A 21,452-nucleotide genomic window follows, 5' to 3' on the forward strand; every position below is an offset into this window, starting at 1 on the left:
ATCCACCCTTCCTCCATCCCACCCATCCCACTCCCCCAAGCTTTCCCGAATCCCTCCCCCCCTCTCCCTTCTCTCTACCCATCTTCCCTTACATCCACCCCCATACCCCTGTGCACCCAAGTTTTGCCTGGCAATCTTGTCTACTTCCAATATCCAGGAGGATAACTATATGATTTTCTTTATGTTCACCTTCTTATTTAGCTTCTCTAGGATCATGGATTATAGGCTCAATGTCCTTTAATTATGGCTAGAATCCACTTATGAGTGAGTACATACCATATTCCTCTTTTTGGGTCTGGGTTACCTCACTCAGTAAAGTGTTTTCTATTTCCATCTATTTGCATGCAAAATTCAAGATGTCATTGTTTTTTTACTGCTGAGTAAAACTCCAATGTGTATATGTTCCACACCTTCTTAAAAAGCTTTTTATTTATTCTTTGTGGCTTTACCCATCATGCATCTCGATCCCATTCATCTCCCTGTCTCCTCATATCTGCCCTCTACCCTTGAAACTTTGCTTCCAAAATAAAATAAAGTTTAAAAGAAAAAAGAGAAACAACAATAAACAAAAAAGAAAAGAAATGAAAAGAAAAATGTTATCATGGAAGCTGCAGTGTGACACAGTGAGACATGCAGTGAACCCTTTAGCCCATCTGTTTTGGCTTGCGGTCATTTGCTTTCTGCTGCACTATCAAGACTGGATCATCACTGGGACTCCTCTCGGATATCTTGTTGTCCTGTGTCCTAGAGATCTTGCTGCTTTCAGTGTTCCAGCTCATCATAGATTGGTGGAAGTTGGGGTAGGCTGGCTCAAACCCAGGTTCTGGGCCTGGGTGGTTGGAGATTGGTCAGTCTGCCAGCTGTCCCCCAGCCTCCCCACATGCTGCAGTGAGCAAGGGCCAGGACTGGTTCTTCTGTTTTCACACCCTCAGTGCAGGACTGGCATCCACCTCCACCACCAGAGCCAGCTGTACTGTGCTGCCCCGGTGAGGGGCAATGGCCACTCTCCCCAGGGCTGCAGCTAGTGAAGGGCAGGGACAACTCCACCTCTCTTGTTACCTCAGGGCCCGCTCTCCCCACTGTGTATTTGCTCATCACCGTGTTTTCTTCTCATTGCCCAGGGCAGGCCACCCAGGCAGGCCTGTGGGTTTACTTCTCCCACTCACTTGTAATGGTACTAGGCAGGGTCATGCTTTCTCCTGGATTCTTGAGAAGGCTTCCTCTTTTGATCTTTGTTTTGATCAGTGTAGCGGTATTTTAATCATGTGGATTTCCTCCTCCTCTTTTTCCTTCCCTCACTTCTCCCAGTCTCTTCCAGCTTGAAGGTTTTTGTTGATTTTCTGGGAGTGGTAGGTAGCTGTAAAGGGGCAGCAACAGTAGAAACACGGAGGGCAAGTAACTTCCCTGCCTCTCCAGAGCTAAGTGCCAGAATTATACTTGAACTCAGATCCTTGGGTACCATACCTCTTTTTTTTTTTTTGGCTGACATGGTGCTTATTGGATGTGAGATTTTAGTTCAAACAGCAATTGCTTGAAGTCAGATCTCTCTGCCTGTGAATGTGCCTTCTGATCCTGTCCATTGTCTCATCTGGGCCAAGTTAAGCTTCTATAGCCTCAGCATCATCATTGGCAGAAGGAGAGCAACTCTCCATTTATTTAGGCTGTTATGGAGAGAAAATGCGGCAAAAGGTGAGGAACCCTGGCGGAGTGCCTGGTACACAGACGAACTTTCGTCAAGTGACTGCCCTTCTCCTGATTCTAATCTCTCTCCTTTATTGCTTTTGGCTTCTCAAAGGCATAGATCTAGCATAGGGCAGCCCACGATAAATGCTGAGAAACTGGATGACATATAAAATATGATTTTACGTCTGGGGAAATCAACCTTTGCCAGCCTTCAGTTCATCAATTTACTATTCATTTTGTCCTTAATTTGAGGAGTCACATGAACACGCTGTTGAACTCTGTTGTGCCTCCTTTCCTAACAATTGATGAGTCTTCGAAGCTTCCAGTAACTTAGTCAGTTCATTGGTCATAGTCTTCAGGGGAGTGGAACCTGGCAATCTTTGCTTTCTCCTAGAGATTCATGTGAATCATCAGTTTTAGAAGCCACTGACCCCTGAGCGCTTTATTTTTCTTCAATAGTTAAGTGCCTTATATGGGTTTACTAGACAAAATGCATGACATTCAGTTCATTAAAAATTTTAGATGAACTACTAATATATTTTGGTATAAGTATATCTCCAGTATCATGCAGAATGTAAGAACAGGATGCTGAGGAATATTCACTGCTTATCTGAATAAGAAACTGGATGTCCTGTATCCTTCATTTAATATGGCAACCTCAGTCTTGTATTGGTGAAAGATATATAAACAAAAGAGGCCTTCTTCAAACATGTGTTTTCTGTTATTCTTTGAGATACCTAATAAAAAAATCACCTCCAAATGCTAACTGATATTATCTGAGACTTATGAGGTTTATTTTCCCACCACACATGCTATTTTGGATCGTTCACTAGAGAAGGCAGATGGCGAGTTGCAGTTGACAAGATTCGTCAACCATTTCTATATTTAAAGTGTCTAGGTGAGCACCTTTCTGGCCTTATATGGGCGAGAGCCTGAAGGAAAACCTGCCGCTCATGACTCCTCTCCATCAGTTCACCAGCTTCCCTTTCCCCCGGTCTCAATTCTCAGACATCTCTTGTCTGATATTTTATAATCTGCACAAAGCTGAAAAGATGAGAAAACGTTCTGGGTTTAATCGGAAGTCTATTGAATAATAATGAGACGGGCAGCAGGCTGGGAAGGAAGGCACATCAGACTCACTTAGCTCTAATGGTCCTACAGAGTAATGAAGACTCAAGTGGTCCTTAGTAGGGATCCCGCTGTGAACCAGAACACATCTTCCATTCTGATTGCTGAAGGAAATAGGTAATTGATGCGACAGAATGGCCATTATTATTATTATTACTACCTATTTTTTTTAAAATCCAGACACAGCAGTTAGAAGGCTGTCCTTAGCCTCCTTGGAGAATACCAGGTGTGCAGCGCGAGGGTTGCCCTTCCATTAAGTCTTCAAATGGGAGCACTAATAACTTTTGCATTGAAATAAGTAATGATCACACTTAATGACCAGTTTGTTTGAGTGTTAACAGCTTGTGAGCCAACAAATGGGTCATTAACAGGTGTTAACATCGACTCTCTGGTTTAAACAGCCTATTCTATCTCTGCCCTGTTTGGACTGAGGGCTTTTGTGAATTATGAGCTAGATTTTCATTTTTCTCGAGATGGGCATCTTTTGTTAATCAGCTAGACAGCTCTATCTAACGGCTTCTCTTTTCCAGGGTTATTTCTTACCTAGTCCATGGAAACGTAATTTTTCTTGGAATTATTTTTTTTTCTCCTGAAATATGAAGGAATCCTAGGAGAATTTGATTCTGGAAGAAATTAGGTTAAAAAGTCCAGTAGAAAAATCTACCTCAAACCATAGAATTATTTACTATGGAGAAGGAACACAAATAGGTTGAAAATATCATAGATCTGAGACAGCATTTGTACATACCGAGGGGACAGGAAAAAGATTGCTGTCTCAGGGCTAGAAATGAAACATGTGTGATCAGCCCACTCTAGTCCAACAGGTGTCTGGAGCACACACACACACACACACACACACACACACACACACACACACACACGAGACACAGGCCTCTTGAGAAATCCCCTGCTTGTCACCCACCTTGCTTTCCTTTCAACCCTTCGAATTTTGCAACTCATGGGACCCAGGATGTACTTTTGTCTCAACTTATTCTTGGAGGAATGGGATTGATGCCATTACAGGAACTGTCTATAGACAAAAGGAAGTTATAAAATAAAAATCCAAGCTCTGTCCAGGGAAAGCCATTTCAGCACCATATGTGTGTATGGAGGGTCCTTGCATTATATACACACACCCTTCTTTCAGTACAGGACTTCCCAAGCTATGTGTCATAAAAATCCCAATGGTTTGTAAAATACAAATGATGCATTTAAATGTTCTGCCAATGCCAGACTGCTGTGTAAGTTTTTAAGTTTGTCGTCTGACGTTATGTGTTTATCTTATGGGGAAATAATGGTGTGAGATGCAGTATGAGTCTGTACTTGGGCACTGAATAACTCCCCCAAATTTGTGTATAGCCTTTGCTGTCTGGGAGTTTTTGTGGGAGGAAGCTATCTGGACTGCTCCTTGACATGTCTGATTTTTTGGGGGAATGCCTTCAGCACAGGATTGCCAGAGCCCCTGATTAGCTAAGTATGGGTGCAGCTTGAAGGGACCTCGTGGTGAAAAGGCGCTGCTGTTTGGGAGGTTGGTAAAAACAAATTGAGGTTTCACACATGGAAGTGATTTGGAAACTGGCAACCACAAGGCTCTGTGCTCTTTATCAGTGTGGGGTTTTAACCCCAGCCATACAGTCTGTAGGGGTGATGGGAACAATCTGTAAAATGGCTTTGCAGAGCACACTGAAGCTTGTCTCAGATGCTTTGAGGGTTGTTGGACAGAAAACCCTAGGGTTCCATTCGCTGTGGAGGCCCAAAAATGTGAGCCTGTTTCCACGTTGATCAAAGGTCAGAGAGTTGAACCTTTCTTCTTTCTAGTTCCTTCAAGGTTATTGTGCTTCTACCTCAAACAAAGGTTCCACCTAGGTGTTCATCAGAGAGTTCTGCTCGCTCAAGGTTATTGTCTACAGGTGTGGCTAATAGCCAGGCCTTGTGCTCCAGGAATAGAGAAGTAGATTGTACCTACCTCAAACAAGAGTCTAAGGATCCAACTAAATTCCAGGTCCCTTTATGGAGCTAGCTTGGGATTCCACCCATGGAGGGGTTTGCCTACAGAATGTTTTGTACATGACTTGTTTTATTCTAGCAACAGAATGTTTAACTATGGCTATAGCCTGCGACCTTCAACTGGTATGTTTATTTCCTTGTATCATGTTAATGTAGTTTTTTTTTGTCTTACTCCTACTTTTTGGGGTCAGGAGTATTTTAAGCAGTTGGAAATTAAATGTAGGCATATTTTCAGTACTCACTGGAATTCCCTCCTGATACTATCCTATATGTTTCTCCATTTTATTATTTTCATTCATGTCTTTATATTCTTTACTATATTTCTAATCCCCAAGTCTTCACCTTGGCGAGAAGTATTTTTGTTGTGGCTGTTCTCCGACAATTCACCTTCTACTTGACTCTTAATTTCAGTTTGTCATAGGATGTGAAATAAAAAAAGTACTATTTAAAACTGTGAATAGGGTGTGACATTTTAATATTTTTGTAGGACACTTATTGTGGTTGTTTGAATGAGAGCTGTTCCCCACAGGCTCATGTATTTGAACACTTGGTTCCCAGCTGGCAGCCCTGTTTGGATGGCTGGAGAACTTTTAGAATGTGGAGGAAGTACATGACCTGCATTGGGCTCTGAGGATTTGTAGCCTCATCCCTACTTGCTGCTTGTGTGTGTGCCTTCTGGATTCGAAAACCTAAATACACTCATTTCTCTATAAGTTGCTATTGGTCATGCTATTTCATCACAGAAACAAAAACAACTAATACACTTATTATTATTATTATGAAAAATTGTGCAAGTTAAGGAAGTAAACCTGTGTTAGGAGACTTGATCTCTGTGTTTTAATAATTCTTAGAAGTTTCCATGGCCGTTCTTCTCTCAATATGTTTGAAGTCTCAAGATTTCATTCTCTTACATCAGCTGTTACTGGTGGGATGCTTACTATTAAGATGCCAGGTGCCTGCAGAAATGAATAGCAAATGTGTTTGGTACCTTTAACAAGGAAGCACGATGGGGATGAAGTGGGGTACACAGGCAGTGAGGCGGTCATGACAGGGACTGTTCTGGGGTGCAGACCAAGAGGATCTGATGTGAGCTGTAACCTGCAGTGTATGTTGAGGGTTGGAGTCACATGAAATATGCGTGTGCACATGGAGTCATATGAAATGTGCCTTACAGTGTTATGTGTTGAACACTTGTTCCCCAGATGGGGATGCTACCTGAGGATGTGGGGACTAGCCTGAAGAAGTAGGCTACTTAGGAGCATGACACTAAGGGTCATACATGCTGCTGAGTTCTCTCTCTGATTCTGTCTTGTCGTGAACTAAGTAATGCTACATGCTCCCATACCATGATGTTGTGTATCACCTGATGAGCCTAGAATCAATGAAACTAAGAACTGCAGACCAGAGGGCTGGAGAAATGACTCAGCAGTTAGTAGGACTGCTGATCTGTGGTAGGCTCAAGTTCAGTCCCTAGCACCCATATGGTAACTCCAGTTCCAGGGGAGTCCTACATTCTCCTTCGGATTCCACGGGCACTGCATGTACATGATACACGCACATATAGACAAACAAAACATGAGTATACATCAAACAAAAATAAACTATTAAAAACCCCACCAAAATTCTAGGGACTAAAATCTCCAAAACTGTGAGTGAGAACAGTGCCTCCCTCCCTTAAATTGTTTTTGTTAAATATTGTTACAGTGACAGAAAGTTTATCATGGTTGCAGAGGAAACATGACACTCTAGACAGTAGTCAGCTTCTTACAGAGCGGATAAGATAGTTGATAGTCAGCTTCTTACAGCTGATAAGATTCTAGGGTTTGGAAACCAGATGGTCTCAGTAATAAATCCTCAACTTAGTGACTGTCGTATTGATGTGTTCCCAGAAAGTGTTTTATTTACAAAAACAGGTATTAGGCCAGTGTAGCATGAAAAATAAAAACCCAGACATGGTGTGGGACAATTGTATTCTGTCAATTGTATTTTAAATAAACGCTGATTGGTCAGTAGCCAGGCAGGAAGTATAGGCGGGACAACCAGGCAGGAAGTAGAGGTGGATCAATGAGAACAGGAGTATTCTGGGAAGAAGGAAGTTTCTTTCTGCATTGGTGAGTCGGCCACAGAGGAAGCAAGATGTGACTGCCTCTCTGAAAAAAGTACCAAGTCATGTGGCTAGCATAGACTAGAATAATGGGCTATATAAGTTATAAGAGTTAATAAGAAGCCTGAGCTAATGGACCAATCAGTTTTTAACTAATCACACCTTTGTGTGATTTCTTTGGGACCTAACAACTGTGGGAACTGGACAGGACAGAAAACTCAGACAACACAGATAGATATCAGAGTTCAAGCTGAAGATCAGAAAAACAAAGCAGCCAACTACTAGAGAGTTCTTACCAAGGCTGGGCAAGCCTGTCCTTAGTGTTGGCTACAGACTGCCTGAAGACTGAGACCCTCAGCTCCTGTCTCCTCCCTTTTTATATTCCTCTCTAGTGCTAAAATTCAAGCTGTGCACCACCACCACCCGGCCTCTATTGCTAACTAGTGTGGCTACTGGGATTAAAGGTGTGTACCACCGTTGCCTGGCCTGCATGGTGGCTAACTAGTGTGGCTAACTTTTGCACTCTGATCTTCAGGAAAGCTTTATTTATTAAAACACACATAAAATATCACTATAGGTCAGATTTCACCTATGGGACACAATTTGCCAGCCTTGCTGTGGACCTTGAAGGGGGTTAGGTATTGGTTCAGTTGGATGTGGTTTGGAATGAAATTCTGTATGTGCATGGAGTGTGGGGGTTGAAAGTGTTACATGCAACCAAGCTAGTGTGAGCAATCGTGATGGACCAGTGCATAACATATGATATGACAGAAGGTATATTTCGGAACACAAAGAAGAAAAAAACCTAGGGAAAATATTCTGAAGAAATTTTGGAGGATGAACTGAAAAATGTATACTTTATCTTAAGGGTAAATGTAAAAACATACTGTATTATGAAGACAAATCAGGCTAGATAGCAGTGGAACCTAAATAAAATAACAACCAACTACTTATAGGGTCCTTTGATACCATGGCTGGTTACAACACACACACACACACACACACACACACACACACACACACACACACACACACACACAGCTTGATGTCAGCGAGTCTGCTCTCTACGGTGACAGCGAGTCATCCTTCACTTGAAGACCTGGGGATCCAGACACTTCAGTCTTGTAGATGTCCATTTTACTGTTGTGAAAAGCGAGCGGGGGAATTCAGTCTTGCCTCCATGTGCCTTGGCAGGAAATTATGTATTTCCTCCTGTTCTCAGCTCGGTGTATATTTCTCTGCGACCACATAGGATAGGTGAATGCTTGAGGGCTGTGCCACATTGCATGTGGGAAGAATGAAGCCAAAGAATGGTGAGGAGAGGCGATGGTAAGGACGTAAAGCAGTTATGCATTATTTTCTGATGGTGAAGGTCTAGGAAGAGCCGAAGAAGCAAGGACAGAGAGTTCAGTACAGAATCACTGTGCATGTCTATCCCAGAGTCAATATAAGGATCTGGGAATATAGCTCAGCTGGCAGAGTATTTATCTAGCATGCATGAGTCCCTGGGTCCCATCCCCAGTGCTGTGCAAACTGTCATGATGCACAATTATAATTCCGGTGCTGGAGAAACAGAGGCAGGAGGATCAGCCTGAGTTACAGTGTGTTCAAGCTCAGCCTGGCTGCATGTCTCTGAAAAAAAAAATAGTCAGCAAGGTTCTGAACTAAGGTAGTGACAAAGGAAATGAGAAGGAATTTGGTTCTTTGTAATATGACAACAAATCAAAGACTGTTGGATCATAACACAGGGAATCAAAATGAAGGGAGAAGTCACGGAAAAATAAACATGATTTTGTTTGACATATTAGTTTAGGTGTGCTGGGTTGACATTTAATAGAAGCTTCTATCATGGTTGCACACTGCAGCCAACTCATTCTGGGTAAAGTAATTGAACCTGCAAAGGCAGGTGAGTTACTCAGAGGCAAAAACAAAGAACAGAGTTTGAGGCTACGGAGAGGACACTCGGCAAAGAAGGAAGCAGTTAGCAGAGCATGTTTCATGGAAGGGGTGATTTTCTTTAACACAACCAGGCCCCAAGCTTCAAAAACATCCTAGTTGACATTGTAGACGACCAAAGAGGTTGGCATGCTGTAGTGGCAACATATGCTACTGCTGAACATGGCTTCATGAGACTCTCCTTTTGTGCTCTAAGTGTCCTGCTGCCTACCCTGGGTGTAATTTTTGCTCCAGATGCCCACACCCATGGCCCATCAAAGCAACTACATCAGCGAGTTCAATAGGAATAAAATACTCACACTTTACCTTCCCTCGCCTCAAAGCCCATGATGGCCAGTTAGAAAGGATAGAAACCCAGCTGTTTTCCCATAGGTCGGCATATTGCTGACAATTCATTTTTAGAATTCCTTGGAAAAATGTTCTTCGTTTCTTCCCTACACTGCATGTTTTCTCCAGTCCAGCAGCACTGTCTTCTTAGAAACTCCCCGCCCCCTCCCGATCTTTTGGGCTGTGCAAAAGAAATCTTGGTGATAAAGTAACCATTAGTAAATCTTGAGAGCGAGGAGTAGAGGGAAGCAGGTCCAGGGTTGCAGAGGGTGAGCAAGAGCTGACAAAAAGACACTGCTCCAAGATGGCGTACAATATCTAAGTGGGAGAAGCCCTGTAGTGGGCAGTTTAGAACGACAGAGCTATAGAGTTAAATAAAATTGCTCTTTAGATTTTAAGACTGGGGAAAAATCTGAATGCGCAGAGAGGCAAAGGCTGAAATAAATGAGAGGAAGAGACTTACTGAAGGGGCAAAGTAGAAGAAGAGAAAGAGACGTAGGAAAGGACTCCAGGATGCCAGTAGGCGACAAGGGTAACAAAGGAGGCATGGTGTTGTGTCATCTTTTACTCTCTCTTTTTTTTTTTTTAAGCTTTGGAGGGACCCACCACCCAGCTTCCAAAGAAATCACACATGGAAGCTTATTTTTGTTATGAATGCCTGGCCAAAGCTTTTTTTGTTTTTGCCAGCTTTTCTGAAATTATCCCAACCACCTTTTGCTTCTGGGCTTTTTCCTTTTCTTACTTCTGTGTGCCTTACTTTCACTCTTACTCCCTGGCTGGCTTGGTGACTGGATGGCTGGGTGGCTCCTGCCATCCTCTTTCCTTTCTTCTCTCATTGCTTGCTCTTCCACCTCATTCCTCCTTCTGCCTGCCAGCTTTGCTTGTCTTTGTGTCTGTCTCACTATTGGCCATTCTGCTCTTTATTAGACCGTCAGGTGTTTTCGACAGGCATAGAACCACAGCTTCACAGTTAGACAGATGCAGTACAATTAAAAGTCACAGACCTTAAAATAATACTCTACAACAACATGGCATGCCTTTGAATGCAGATATGGGTCAGAACAAAAACAATTTGAGATATAAGAGAAGCAAAGTGGGTAGCAATGACCATAGCCAGGACTGGAAAGGTAATACAGCCTTCTCATTTTCAGATCACAAAAGGGCCCAGCGAACTAAAGTTATGCAACTTGCAAGCAGAAAAGCCAACATCAGGAGGTCTTCTCATGTCTTCATTGTCCCCAGGAACTGGGTCACGTGTAGAACGAAAGCCGTACAAGGGGGGGATTTGGGCAACTAAAGGCTCTGTGTCAGTGGCAGAACAAAGCAGAGGAGTCCCTTGTTTTCTTTAAGTGCCACGAGACAGACATGGTAGAGCAGCAGAAAACATTGTGTATAACTTACAAGATTATTGTGGGTTTGGGAGAAAAGATTTTGGAGAGAAAGAGCTGGGTATTTAGTTCCAGATGTTTTAGTTCCAGATGTTTTCAAAATGATTGGAGCTCTCCCCATGACCTCAGTCTGCATTGCCTCCTGCAGAAAGTAGGAGACCATTGACTACATTTTAGATTAGTCTACACTGATCCTGAACTTTCTGCACCGGCCTCAAGAGGAAGGCAAGCATCTCAACTCTTTGTACTTTCCTGAACATTGCAAACATCTCAACAGATAAAAGTGGCAACTTGAAGAGAAAGAAAGAAGAGAGAGAGAGAGAGAGAGAGAGAGAGAGACAATGAGAATGAATGTAAGTAGCAAACTATTCTAGATGTACAAGTCCCAGTGCAGAAAAAGAATACCACCCAAAACCAAGACAGCATGTCTCCCGAATGAAATATCAGTCACATAATAATAACATCCAGTAAAAATGGAGGAACTTTCAGACAAAGAATTTTGAAGACTGACTATAGATATGTCTAAACAGCACAAAGAAGATATGATATACTCCAAGAGAGCAACCACAACAACCACCACCATAACAACACAACAACAGCAAATGAAGTAAGAAAGTCAATCCAAGACATGAAAACAAAACTCACTGAGAAGAGAGTATTGCTGAATAATAATAATAATAATAATAATAATAATAATAATAATTAATAAAAGGAATTTAAATCCTGCTTGAAATGAATTCAGCCAAACAAACACTCACCAAAAGGGTATATTAAAAGTAGATCTTGAAAAAAGTAACGAATCTTGGATATAAGACAAACAAGAAGAATAAGGTCATTTTAAAAGAATGAATAGCATGTGGGAGAGTTCTGGGAGGTCATGGAAAGATTCGGCCTTGGATTATGGTCACAGAAGAAGAAGAAGACCACAGCGAAGGTATAAAGAATGTTTTCAACAGATTCACAAAAGAAAAATTTCAAACTTGAGAATGCGATGCCCATCAAGGGGCAAGAGGAACACAGAACACCAGACTACTTTGAAAGCATGTATTTTTTTTCAAGCTATTATTATTGCAAACACAAGGCTATGATCGGGTTTTGAAAGTCCTCTTTGGACACTTCTGGACTCAAAAGAGTTCAGATGCTGATGGCTTGGTTTCTAAGGTAACAGTGTTCAAAGACGAGGCTCTTGGGAAGTGATTGGCTCGTGAGGACTCTGACTTCATCAATGAACTCATCCACGATAGACTGATAATATGGCGGCGCTGCTGAGAGATGGCAGAAGGAAGCAGATGGGACATTGCTGAAGGAAGTAGGGAACGCGAGGTATTTCTTTGAAGAGTATCCTGTCCCTGACCCTTTGTGCCCACCTCTATTTGCTTAATGGCTGCCATAAGTTACCATAAGTTAACGGTTCTCCTTTGCTGTGCCCTTCCTCTGTCTCATTTCTGTCCTTCCCTGGCCAAGGGACAAGGGGCTATCTAATAATAGACTAAAATAGTTTAGAATTGTGAGCCTGGGCCAACCTCCCTACTTTAAACTATTTATCTTTTGTGTCTAACACAGTCATGAAAACGTCTGACACACAAGCACCCTTTACTGAACTTCATCAATGGAGAGAAAGCCCAGCAACTTCTTTAACTCTGCAAGGGCCGAAGGTCAAGGCGGCAAAGCGGGTAGAAGGAGTCTAACAAGTTTTTGTAAGTGTCTGGAATTCAACTTAAAACATTAGCCACTCGCCATTAAAAAGGAGACTTTATTTTTGCAAGACGATTTATGGCCTTTTGTATGTTTATTTTTCCTTCACGACTGGACATTCAGAAATGAAAGAGCATATGGGTCGGAGACCCCCTTGTCCAGGGACAGGCTGCATCCCCCTAGGTTGCCTAGCTTAAGGGGTTCCCTGGTATGGAGTAATGTGGAGAACATTCTCACAATGGTCTGCGTTGAGATCCCATCCAGGAGCTAACCTTACAAAGTTCCTTCTCACACTATTCAGCTTGCCCTTGTCCTGCTCAGGGAAGCCTGGGCTTGTATTTTCATGCCATTCTTTCTGTCCTTGTGCTGCTAGCAATAAACCCTGCAGTGCCTTCCCCCCGAAGAGCTCACCCGGTAGGTGAGAAGCCTTTTTTTATGCCCAAGGAGTTCAATAATTGCTTTAACTGATCTAAAATTCAAGATAATTTTAAACTTTATTAAGAAATTAAGAATTTCAAAAGAAAAAAAATGAATTTAAGATAAGGAAGAGCCGGCCTTCTTGTGGTGGTGGAAGGGGTAGGCAGGTCTGGTGGGATGGGCAGAACTGGATGTGGGAGCTGGGAGGAGGGAGTGATTCCATTCACTAAGCCCATCCGTATGTGTCATCCGCAATGTGTGCTTAAGCAAATTCAGTTCAAGTGGACATCAATTTGTTTTCATTTCCAAGGCAAATGAGTTTGTGTGGACAGCATGTGAGCTCGTTAACTGCTTGGTGAATTTAGCACAGACGGTTTCTGAGAGATTGGAATGCTGAGCCTGGAAGCACCGAAAAATTACACCATCAATAGTGAGGGAGCGGGTGGGGGGGGAGTGCTCGGAGTGGCAAGGATTCTAAGGTGATGCAAAGAGAAAGACAACCCTGCTGGGGACTTCCAGCAAGCAATGGAGGTGGACATCAGGAGAGTTTTAACAATTCATGACCCTTGAAGAAATAATATTAATAAACAGTATGCCAAACCTACAAAAGGAAGGTGGAGGAACACAGGAGAATGTTGGTTATACCAGTCACGACTTTTGCTTTGTTTTGAAATAAAACTCTTGAGTTTTTGGAGGAAAGGTTTTTGAGAAAGCAATGATAAAGTATCCAAAGGGTCTACGTGATTGTTTTCAATAGACTTTATACCAAATTGGACATCTTAACTCCCATTTTATAGTGACGTTTTGTCCTTTCATCTGGTGTCATGGTGGACTGTATCAGCATGCAGAAGCAATTCCTATAGACAGCCTTTACATCAGCCTTGAATCATTAACTCTCCCTCCTTGCTTTCTGTTCTTGTAGACAGAGCTGCCAATATAAATTGATATCATGCAGTACCTGTTTGAGTTCTACCTTGTTCCTCACTATATGTACATTCGTTGATGGAGGGACTAATGGGCAAAACACTGGCTGGCAGGGCCTCTCCCATGCAGGGGAGGGAAAGTGGCACAGGAGGTGGAAGAATTGTGGTAAATCGGAAATATTGACTCGGTTGTGCTGAAGTTACCAAGTGTCAATCCCTGTGCACTCATTATTGATGGCTGGATCGTCTGTCTCCCATTTTAGGGAAACATCTCCTGCGCTTGACTCTTTATGTTTCTGAAACATAATTTGTACATGGATAAAAGTTTCTCCAGCCAGGAAGGAAGGAGAAATTCCACAGATAACCCCGATCTAAACCAGCCAGGTAGCGGAGTTGACGGTGCCTCACTTAATTGACAGTGGAGAAGGGACCTCAAGTTACGTGCCTTTTCGCTAAAGTTCTGTATTAACTGTTTGCTTGGAAGGGGCAGATGTTTTGGCTCTGGTGGTCACTGCTCACCTCTGTCTGGGAGGTGCATCAATCACTTTAATTATAATGGAACATGGGGCCAGGAACCGAAGGAGAAAAATCAACCCAATCCCAAGAACAATCTTTCTTGATGAATTCTCCCCTAAATCGAAACAATTCACTGGGTATCCCAGCTGGGGTTCATATGCTTTTGATTACTGTGGGCTATTTAGCTCTACAAAATGACAGGCTGCTTAATGGGCTTTTAATGGTTATAGGTTTCTCTCTCTCTTTTTTAATGAGCTTCACCAGTTTGTTACTAATGCCCTGTAGAAATTTGGCGAGGGTCCAGACTCGGTGCTACACATTTCTGGTTTCAAGGCAGCGAACACACAACCTTCCTGGCCAGCGGGGAAGTATGCTACCAGCCTTAAGGTAGGGCCATCAGGATCGGGAGGAGAGGAAAGGTAATAAACACCCTGTATGTCTAATGATTATGTCATCCCAGAGAAGGTGGCTGCACTTTGCAGCTGAGGTCCCTTTGAAGGCTACTTGCTAAAAGCCCCTGGGGTGACAGATGGCAGAACTGGCAATGTTGGCAATGCTTTGCCTGCTGATGGGATTTCTACGTTGTTGGTAAAAAAAAAAAAGTGACCCTTACAGACTTAGTTGTATCCTGCTCAGCAATGGATTTTATTCCATCATGCTTGTATCCTCAGTGCCTATAGCAAGGCTAAGCCCATAGTAGGTGTCGAGTTCAGATCTGCAGAGTGAGAAGTCTCAGGCAAGTGGGAGGAGCTGGGGAGATCTTTATGCAAAGGGACTGACTTTCTGGGTCTCCATCATGAAGCATAAAATCTGTGTAAAGAGAAGACTGAGCAAGTGACTGAGAAACAAGGAAGAGAAGGAGTACCTGGAGTCACCAATAATTACAAGCGGTCACACCCATTACCCCTGCTCCAGCAACGTGATGCTGAGACACTCTGTGCTCTGATGTCACCAAACCCTCACACCAAAGCTGCGAGACAGGTGATGGTGTACCGGCAGGTGAACAGCTAGGGAATTGCCTGGGCATGGGGGCCTTTGGTGCTTTCTGTGGTAAGAACTCCAAGCCCAGCCTAATTCACACTACCATCATGACTGTAAATTGCATTGCAAAGGAACAGAAGCGTTAACTGACCTTTGGGAGGCTCTGTGGATGTTCCTCCTCAATACCATTAACTAATGTGCCCAAGAGGAAGCTGCAACTCCGTGGAACGTTACACAACCCAATTGGTTGATTGCTGCAAATGGGCGACCATGCTCACTCGCATGTGGCTCCAGGACAAGCTATCTCTTTGGTCCTCTGAGGAGAGAACTGGGTTTTCTCCACTGATAGTAGGCATCAATATCCCCTTAGAGTTGCACTAGGAAAGCTGCAATGAAGGTACGTGACAGATTAGGGTCATAGAGGAAGCTGAATAGACTCCAGGGCGAGAGGGAGTCTAAGGATTGGGTCCGAGACTGTGCTACTTCCTGAAATCAATCATCCACTGTTGAAGTGCTACAGAGCTAGGAATGAGGCAATGTACTGGTATAAAACCCTCTCCGACTCACCAAGGTCGTTTGAAGGTGACAGGTGACATTCATAAGGCTGTAGAACTTCTGGTTCCTTTGTCCCCATCCCCATTCTTCATTTATTTAGTTTCTATTTTATTGCTGAGCAGTTTCGTATATCTATATGATGAATTTTGGTCATTCCCCTCCCTCTTTTGCATGCCCCTTTCTCTCTCACAGACATACTCCTCCCCAGCAGGTGCTGTTCCTACTTTTGTGTCTTCTTTTATGTGTGGCCTATTGGGTTTGGTTATAGCTTCTTGCCAAGCTTGGGTTGGGGATGATTTATTGGTACAAGGTCAACTTATCAGTAGCTAAATCATTGAAGAAAGTGATGCTTCCCCCTGCCCCTCATAGACAACTCCTAACTACCAAGAGCTGCTTTGATGAGGCAGGAAACAGCTCTTTCAAAGAGAGTAAGAGACAGGTTAGTCTGAAGCCAAACATGAGTAACCATGGTCCCAGAACAGGATTCAGGTTCCCCAAATTCCATGCTAAATGTGGTAGTAGTTTCATGATGTCTTTATACTAACAGAACAGAAAGTCAGAAATCCACATGTTTTCAAATCTGTTGGTAACTCCCATAGATAGGTGGGCTACAGTAGAGTGGAAACCCTCTTCTGTAGGCCTCAGAGGTTATCTGGTCACAGCTTTTGGATTGGTGGTGGCTTGTCGCCTGTTCATTTAATAATTTCAAGAAGTTTCATCCGATAGGCAGAAAGATGCCAAGAGGAGGCAAGGAATGGCTATTAATGATGAATGACTATGTGTGTATATATGTATGTATGTATTTATGGATGTATACGTATATAGCCCAAGATAAACTGTAATTTGGCTTTGGACCTGCAACATTCCAACTCCAACTCCTCCACAATCATTGGGAATTTCATCAGCTAATTAGCATCTGTAGACTGTTCAGTGTAAGCTGCTGATCTTCTGGGAATTTTGGTTCAGTTTCTGGAACACCCCTTCTTCACTCATTCCCCTCCCCCCATTCTAGGGGTTTGACTTAATGTTCAGGAATAAGGCTCTGGCCTCTGGTCCTTTGAGAAGACATTTATCATAGTCCCATCTCCTTATTTTATAAGCAAGCAACCTAGGTGCCAGGGAGACTTACCAATTTTTCCATTGATCCAAATCCATACGTTCTTGCCAGTGACAGAGCTGGGGACACTGTGAGGGGTCTTCAGATTCTTTATTGAAAGCTCTTCTCTCTAAACTAACTATAGTTTCTTCCACTTCTAAAGAACAGGAAATGGTTCTTGGCGGTTTTGAGGTTGTATTTCCTTTCCCTGTCCTAATGCTGACGTCCTCACTGATTGCTTCCTCCCAGCCTCAGAGATTGAACTTGACCTTCCTTGTCTCAGGCAGGGGTAATGAGCCGAGCACTCAAGGACAGGCTCTGGGGCGCAGCCCGTTGTTCACTGAATGGTGCACACATGAAAGACATTCTTGGAAGTTTTTGTGGGTGAGGAGGAGGGGGGTCAAGGAAGGTGGGGGCTCCATGAAGAAATACTCTCGTGTTCCCAAGTCCCAAGATCCTACTAAATCAGACTCAGGTCACATGGTGCCTAGACTTGTCTCTTGGCCCAGAGTGCAAACAGTTCATGTTGTAAAGTTAACTTTCCACATTTGGCCAGCACACACGGGCCAACTTTCTTTCAGAGTGAGTTTGCGAATGAGTGAACGAACGAACGTGTTGACTGGGTTACTGTTCTTAGGGGAGCCTTCTTTGCTGTGGACTTGGAGAAGGATTAAAGTTGGTTTGTGAAAAGAGCTGGTGCTCTCCCAGACGCAGCGTGCCGATTGAATTCTGGTCGGACTTTTATTTGCTGTGGAACAAAATGTTGTCATTTCATGGAAGAAATAGCCTAGCAGATGGTGTTTGGTGGATGGCAGGAATGTAGCTTTGTAAATAAGCATTCAAAATAGACTAGCTTCCCCCCAATTCACCATCTGCCCCTTACCCCATGAGGTCTACAGGTGATAAAAGAAAGAAAAGAATTTTGTTCCTTCAGTTGTTATGGTTACTGTTTCTGGGTTCCCAAATTATGAAAAGTTTCCCCAGTCACAGCTTCCTTAAATCTGCCTATGAAAATGTTAGAGAGAGGTTGTCTCCAACTTAACAGATATTTCAGGGTTTAGTCTACTTTAATAATAATCGCCTAAGCTGGGCTTTGCGGTTGTGATTTACTACTTAGGAGACAGAGGTGTGAGGATCAGTGGAGTCCAGGAGTTTGAGACCAGCATGGGCAACTAAGTGCGAGGCTTTCCCAAGACAGACAAGCATGGGCAACTAAGTGTGAGGCTTTCTCAAGACAAAACAAAGCAAAATGAAACAAAACAAAACAAAACAACAACAACAACAACACACACACACACATCTAAATAACATTCCCCTGTTTATCAGCCCCCTTTCAGGGTAGCCTTTGATTTGATTCTGTTTCTGCAACTTTCATGCCTGGGAATTTCTTGCACCCTCCTCTGGGTGGGTTGATGACTAGGCCTCCCCTGTTATTGTTCCTATTTCTGAGAAGCAAGTTATAGCTCATTGTACAGAGGCTCTGGAAACATGCATATCTGGCTTTGGACCATTGTTGTTCAGTTCCAAAGTGCTGGTTAAGGTTAGTTAGCCTCTCTCAATCTCAGTTTCTTCATCAGTCGGATGAAGATGAGGGGGCTAACTCGACTCCTAGAGAAGTTCTTAAGATGAAATGAAAACAGCTCCATAGCGCTCACGGTGGACCATGTAATGTTCAAAATGGTCTTTGCTGCTGTCCCTGCTGTTGCTGTCACTGTCATCCCCAACGCTAGTGTCTGACCAGCTGGAGCAGCCATGGGCGGTGTTGGTTGACTTCAGCTGTGATGGGGAGGGTGCTCAACGCGTCAGGCTGACTGCTCCCACATCATTTGTTTGCTTTTTCTAAAACAGGGATTCCCGTGGACTACCCGTCAAAGCATGAACTGCTGGGTGGAAGGCAGTGCGAGGCTTTGCTGGCGTGGGTTGATGATTGAGGTGCGGAGGATGTACGTGAAGGCTTTCCCTCACATTTTAGGTGGTAGGTGATTCTATAGGAATGGATTAGGAACCTGATGCCAGGCTCTTTTAGAGATATGACTAGTTTTAGAATAGGATTATGGTGCTCCCTGATTTAAGTTGGTGGAGGAATTTACTCCGATCTGGACCAAGGATTTCAGAAGGCCATGTGGAAGACCCCACCATTTAAAATGTTTGTTTCCATTTCAATTGATGACACAATCCTGGGAATAAAGGCGAAACCAGGAAGCTAGGAGGCTTCAGCTTATGTCTGTGTAGCCATTTACTGGGGTACACCTTTCTCTGTTTTCAATTATTGTCCTTCATAAAGAGAAGATTGCTTTTAAGGGAGTATAACTTATCAAGGCAAAGAACAGGTGCTATGAGACTTAAATCTTCCAAAAAGAATCAAAGGAGATTGACCCTGTAGCGGTGTCTCTCTAGCATTTGCCTCGTTCTTTTCATGGACATTGTAAAGAAACAGGATCATGGTGTTCGGGCTATAAAATAATTACAATGTATTTGAAATTCCATCACCTTGTACTGCAGGTAAGGCAACCCCAACACAGTAACGCAACTGTAAATCAAGTGCTGACCACTTTCCCCCAGCTACAACCCCAAAACCAAAGTTAGGCTTCCCGGTTCTCATGGAAGCAGAGCTAGAGATGTCCTCCTGTTTCTCCATCCGGTCTTATGCTGATAGCAGATGCTGCTGAGCGTGTATGCAATTAAATACATCGCTGTCTTTGATAAAATCGGAGCAACTGGCTTCATGTGGACAAGGATTTGTTCTAGACACAGGCACTTCAGCATTGAGTAAAACATGAGGCATGCACATAAAAACCTTAAAAGATTCAAGAAACGGCTGGGTTTGTTGAGGAACAGGAGTCTCAAACATACCCTCTGTAAGAGGAACATAATCCAGGGTTCATTCGGTGTCCACTCACAGAGCAAAGGTAGGTGTCTAGTGCTAGTTTTCTGTATTTCTACAAATTGTGACAAACAGAACAGGTTACTTGTTTTGTTTTGCGCCTATGTCCTAACCATTTTAAAATAACAAATCCTGCCCCTTCTCATGAGGTGCAAGACACAAATGAGATAATAGACTTGCTTACAATAGAAGACATTGAAAGAGTCACTTCAAATTGGAGTGATCCTACTCTGGAGAAGGTGGCTTACCATTTGACTATGGTCATCATTGTCTTCGTGGTTGTCATTCACAAGCTTCACCACTACCCACATCCTCATCACCTCAGCACTCAGTAACCAAGCCTCACTTTCACGCTAAATGTCCAGGTAATGGTGAAAATCTGTTGACATGACCCGGGTGGTTGTTGAGCTGTCTTTGTCACCTTTTGCATTTGTGCATGGGGACATGTGCACATTTTTTTTTTTCCTTAGCCACACTAAGTACAAAGGACAGTTGAATCTTTTCTTGACGACTGGGTTAATTTTCCAGTTCAATCATCAAGTTCGTAACTGGAATGTTGACTGCCCTAGATGTGCCTGTGAGAGATCAAAGAACAAGCCCTTCATATAGAGGAATTTTGTGCAGTAAAAGTTATAATTAATCTTAAGAAACCAAGCTCTGGATCTAACAGAAAGCTGAAGTTATGAGCCTATGTGGTGGCCCAGTGCTATGGTACATATTAATTGGGTGATAAGAATGGAAATAAACATCCCAAGCTGCATGGGACTTCTCTTGTCTTTGCTTCAGCACCAACTTGAGGATCAGGTAGTTACACATCTGATATTTGCTTCATCATCCCCTTACACTTTTGCAACGTAAATGGATTTTTATTTCAGAAGCAACGTCTTTTGCTTCCTTTGGAACGCTAAGGTAGCAAATCATGCTAAGAATTGTTGAGAGTGACTTCCAGAAGAGCTCCTAGAGAAGGGAACAGTCACCTCTGACTGTGGAGCCCCATGCACACACAGCTCAGACCGCAGTGTAGCCTTGAAGACTGAAAGCATGTGCTAAAGGTAATGCAGCATAAAGATGGAGGAATCCCGGTTCTGTGGTCCTACTGTAGAATCCCAGGCTTCTTCACTATGGATTCCATCACATGAGAAGGAAGCAGATGCGCAAATCACCGTTTTCTCCAGTTTCCGTTAACAGCACACAAATGCAGCCTCTAGCGGATAGAGATGTCTTCCACCCAGTGAGTACCAGCCTTGTTTCTTTGCAGTTAGATCCCGGAGACAACGTCTGTTGCTCTGTACTGACTCACAAGCCCCTACAAGAGCAAGGTTAGACTCAGCTTCTGCTAATGAGCGGAGGAATTGCTGAAGAATACAATGCTGGGATTATAAGGTGCTGGCGGCTATACCAGAATAGTAAGGTCAGATGGAAAATCTTACCAGTGAATACTTCAGTGGATATCCTGTCTGCTGTTTTGATCTCTGAGCACTGTAGCAGAGACCCACAGGACATTTGGTAGAGCTGCAGCCTCGTTTTTGCTCCGGGGCAAAATGATGAGGGATTTGAGTATTGGTTCCATTTTTGCTTTGGGTAACAGTTCAGGAGAAGCCCATATTCTTTTCCTTTTGCAACTAAAGTGCTTGTTCCTTGGCGTTTCTTTACATGAACAGTTCCATCTATAATATCAAAGACGATGGCTGTAATTTGCTTTGCTAAACCAAATACCTTTGGTTGATCTCTGGGATGGAAGACATGAACTACTTTCTTAGCTCACTATGTGCCTGTGTTTGAGAGGCATCCA

At 43.2% G+C, this 21,452-nt stretch overlaps 1 long non-coding RNA gene across 1 annotated transcript; it reads right to left on the minus strand.

The window, feature by feature from the left end:
• Nucleotides 1-14,765: 14,765 nt before the first annotated feature.
• Nucleotides 14,766-17,011, minus strand: LOC146893929 (uncharacterized). The gene is made up of 3 exons (XR_015002579.1): nt 16,810-17,011; nt 15,277-15,511; nt 14,766-14,954 (listed from the first exon to the last, which is right to left on the minus strand). It is a non-coding gene; the product is annotated as an uncharacterized LOC146893929 (long non-coding RNA).
• Nucleotides 17,012-21,452: the final 4,441 nt, after the last annotated feature.

Source organism: Myodes glareolus, chromosome 8 (genome assembly GCF_982192425.1).
Source record: "Myodes glareolus chromosome 8, mMyoGla1.1, whole genome shotgun sequence".
NCBI classification, from domain to species: domain Eukaryota; kingdom Metazoa; phylum Chordata; class Mammalia; order Rodentia; family Cricetidae; genus Myodes; species Myodes glareolus.